The sequence below is a fragment of the Tupaia chinensis genome, unplaced genomic scaffold (genome assembly GCF_000334495.1).
Source record: "Tupaia chinensis unplaced genomic scaffold, TupChi_1.0 Scaffold000557_1, whole genome shotgun sequence".
Taxonomy (NCBI): domain Eukaryota; kingdom Metazoa; phylum Chordata; class Mammalia; order Scandentia; family Tupaiidae; genus Tupaia; species Tupaia belangeri.
This window is the reverse complement of record NW_006160069.1, coordinates 1,472,992-1,477,729: the sequence shown is the minus strand read 5'-3', so window position 1 is coordinate 1,477,729 and position 4,738 is coordinate 1,472,992.

Here is a 4,738-nt window from a genome sequence, read left to right as displayed (position 1 = left end):
GTATGCCTACTATGTTTTAGGCCAGCGAAGCTCAGGATTCCCACTGTGGTAGCCATGTGGGATCCAGCTTCTGCACTATGGAGCCAGCCCTAAAAGCAGTATTCGTAGGACTAGGTTGTGCAGGATAGATGAAAATCTGCACTATGGAGCCAGCCCTAAAAGCAGTATTCATAGGACTAGGTTGTGCGGGATAGATGAAAATCAATTGCTCAACAAGAGTTTGTGTACACGTTTACTCATGATTATGCTTTGCCTCTGCTAGCCACGTCTGGAACCATGTATTTTCTCTGCTTCTTGCTTTTATTTTCTCTTCCTTTCCACCTTTTTGAATTATGATTGTGAGAGAATAAACTCTTATTTATTTATTTATTTTTATAAATTTTTACTTCACCAGTTCAGACTTTTTTTTGTGGGGGGAGGTTTTTGCTATAGGGTGCATGCACTCCTCGGAAAGACAGAGAGAGACAGAGAAACAGAAAGACAGAAAGTGAGAAATCACCCTCCAGTGGGGATGGCCATGCTGCAATCCCTTCTCCTCCATTCTCCCCTCAGGATCTTAGGCACGCATGCACACATGCCCGGCGTGAGTTTAAACCACCGGGTCTGGGATTCGAACTGCAGTGCACTACATGGGAGTTCAGCGACATAGCCATTACACTAAGTGCTGGTCCCTAAACTCATATTTAAAGTATGAAAAAAATAAGCGAGAAACTGCCTCCAGGGAGGAAGGCCATGCTGCAATCCCTTCTCCATTCTCTGGTCGGGATTTTGGACACGCATGCACACGTGCCTGGAATGAGTTTCAAGCTGCTGGGTCTCGGACTCAAACAGTGGTCCAACATGCTGGAGTCCAGTGCCTTAACCACTATATCATCAGCTGGCCTTCATTCCCATGTTCTTACCCACTGTGCTCTACTGCCTCGCTAAATACTGCTAAATACAGTGAAAATGCCTCCCACATATCGCTGGTGGACAGGCAAATCGAGGGTATCATTGGTATAATTAGTAGATAGGGCAGTGGCTTGCATGAGAGTTCTGGAATATCTTTGCATGACATAAGATTTTTCAGAGGGAGCAGTGGTGAAAGCCTGGAGGGCAGTAAGTGGTATACGTACATGGAGTGGGCCTCACTAGCAACTGTGGCACCAGAAGTGAAGAGAGAGAAGACAGTATCTGTCCAGGTTTAGGTTGCTGGCAAAGGTGGGACTCCGAAAACAAATGGAAGCTGAGGGAGTCAGTTTTGATAGCCTAGTCTGCTCAGTGACATTGGAAGCAACGTCACCGGTGGAAAGATGAGGCAGGGGAAGGAAAGAGAGAGGATGCCTGGCACATCTCGCACATGGATCATGATGGGGATTGGAAGAGATGAATCAAAATGCCTCTGGGATGCAGAAAGGGAACCCATAAGCCAAGCAAGGGAAATTCTGAATGCACTTGAATTTGGAAGTGAGCTATGTTGGTCTCTGTGTCACTCCAGACCCAGGAGTTAGATGGAAGACAGAGGCAGGGATCCAAAGTTTGGATGCAATGAGAAGTTAAAGAGAAAAGGGAGAAAAGACTGAAGGATTCCCGAGGACAGCAGCAACACGCTGGAGTACTACGGCAGGCCACAGGGTAAGTGTCAGCAAGTCGTACCCAGAAAAATGGTGCAAAACCTGCAGTTTCACGTTTGTCAGTAGCTTCGGTGGAAGTTCCTCAAGCAACTCACTGAAAGTGTCAGGGAACAAATCGATACTCATACAGAAACCCAAGCATTTAAGAGAAGAAAATGGAAGAAAAAGTATTTCTGGGTGTCTTGCTGTTTTTATCAGAAACTGGAAAATAAGCTTCACTTGCTTGACCAAAAAGTCCATTTCCTTCACCTCGTGTTAACTCCGGAAACGACCACCAGCACAGTTAAGACAGAGGACATGTTCATGGCCAGTTTCCTCATGCTCCTTCGTAGTAACTTTCTGCCCTCTTCCTTTTGATCTGCCTTCTGCCTTTACAGGTTAGTTTGGTCCATTTTAGAAGTTCATAAAATGGAATCATATAGTAAGTACTTTTTTGTTCTGGATTCTTTTATTCAGCATATTTTAAACATAGATGTGAGTTTCAATAGTTTATTTTCTTTCTTTCTTTTTATTTTTTGAGAGATTTTTGCTATAGGGCATGTGCGCTCGCCAGAAAGACAGAGACAGAGAGACTGAAAGTGAGAAATCACCGCCCCCCACCCCAGAAGGGATGGCTACGCAGCACTCCCTTCTCCGTTCTCCTCTTTGGATCTTGGGCATGCACGCACATGCGCCCAGTGTGAGTTTAAGCCACCGGGTCCGGAACTCAAACCACGGTTGACTACATGGGAGTCCAGCAACATAGACATTACGCCAACTGCTGGTCCTTATTTTCTTTATTTCTAAAAAAAAAAAAAAAAAAAAAAAATTCAATTGTATAAATACCACAATTTGTTTATTTATTTATTTACTTATTTATTTACTTATTTATTTTGGAGAGGTTTTCTCTATAGGGCGCGTGCGCTCGCCAGACAGACAAAGACATAGAGACAGAAAGCAAGAAATCACCCTCCAGGGGGGATGGTCACGCTGCAATTCCTTCTCCTCCATTCTCCTCTCGGGATCTTGGGCACACAAGCACACGCGCCCAGCGTGAGTTTTAAGCCACCTGCCGCGGTCGACTACGTGGGAGTCCAGCGACATAGCCATTACGCTAACTGCTGGTTCCCTTTATCCATTTATTTGTTGATGGACCTTTTCAAGTTTGGATATGCTGTGAACATTTGTGTAAGCCATATTATTTTTAAAATTTGTTTTCATTCTTGATAGAGTACATACGTGTGCACATGAAAGTGAGAGAGAGAGAAAGGAGCACCCTCCCGAGTGTATTTCAAGGCAGTGCCCCTTTCCTACTCTTCCAGCCCATCAGATATTGAGCACTTGCACACATGTCCAATGTGTTTCAGGCTAACTGGGCAGGGGATTGAAACCACGGTTGCCGTGGGGGATTGCCTTTTCTTGAGCAGCATAGTTTCACTGTACCATGGAGGCAATCCTTGTGTACAACTCAGTTTGAGGACATGCTTCTATTTCTCTTAGGTTAAAGTGTAGCAGTGAAATTGCTGAGTCTTATGTAAAATGTATGTTTTAATTTATAGGAAAATGTTAAAGCATTTTCCGAAGTACCATACTATCTGAAAAATTTAATGATGGCTGGACCAGATGGCATTATGATCACATTGCTGGACTCCCATGTAGTCAACTGCAGTTCGAGTCCTGGACCTGGTGACTCATGCAGGGTACATGTGGATGCATGCCCAGAATCCCAAGAGGAGAATGGAAGAGAATGGATTATGGCATTGCCGTCGCCCCTTGGGGGAGAGAGGTGATTTCTCATTTTCTGTCTTTCTGTCTCGCTATGTCTCTCCAATGAGTGCACATGCCCTATAGAAAAAATCTCTCAAAAAAAATTTAATGATGGAGGACCAGCAGATGGTGTAATGGCTATGTCGCTGAACTCCCATGTAGTTGACCGCGGTTCAAGTCCTGGACCCGGTAGCTTAAACTCATGCCGAGCACGTGTGTGTGCGTGCTCAAGATCCCAGGAGGAGAATGGAGGAGAAGGGATTGCGGTGTGGCCATTCCCTCTGGGGGGTGATTTCTCGCTTTCTGTCTCTCTGTCTTTCTATGTCTTTCTGGCAAGCGCACATGCCCTATAGCAAAAACCTTTACAAAAAAAAAAGAAAGAAAAAAAATTTAATGATGGCAAATACACTTAACATAAAACTTACCATCTTAACTATTTTTTAGTATGCAATTCAGTAGTATAAATATGTTCACAGTGCCGGGCAATCTCAAAAGTTCTTCCCATTTTGCAAAGCTGAAACTCTACCCACTAAACACCCATTAATCACCAGCCCCTAGCGACCACTATTCTACTTTCTGTTTCTATAAATTTGACTGCTCTAGCTATTTCATACAAGTGGAATCATACATCCTGTCTTTTTGTCACTGGCTTATTTCTCTTAGCATAATGTCCTCAAGGTTCACCCATGACACATGTAGCATGTGTCATAATGTCCTTCTTTTTTTAAGGATGAATAATATTCCATTGTGTGTACATGCCAAATTTTGTTTATTCAGTCATCCATCAATAGACAATAGGTCGTTTCACCTTTTGGCTGCTCTGAATACTGCTGCTATGAGCGTGAGCGTACAGAGAGCTTCTTTAAGACTCCAATTTCAGTTCTTCTGGATATACACTCTGTAGCGCAACTATTAGATTATATGTTAATTCTATTTTCTATTTTAAAAATGACACTTTTCCATAGCATCTGTACCATTTTACACTTCTGCCAACAATATACAAGGGTTTCAAATCCTCCATATCCTCATCAACATTTCTTATTCTTAGATTTTGTTTTCTAAGAGTTTTTTTGCCATAGGGCATATGCACATCCTCCCCCCAGGGGGGATGGCCATGCCACAATCCCTTCTCCTCCATTCTCCTCTCGAGATCTTGGGCACATATGCACACACGCCCAGCGTGAGTTTCAAGCCACCGGGTCCGGGACGTGAACTGCAGTCGACCACATGGGAGTCCAGCGACACAGCCATTACGCTAACTGCTGGTCCTAATCTTATTCTTAGTTTTATATTAGTCTTTGTAATTGATGTGGTTTTTTTTTTTTTTTTTTTTTTTTTTTTTTTTTTTTTGGAGTTTTTTTTTTTGGGGCACATCGCCT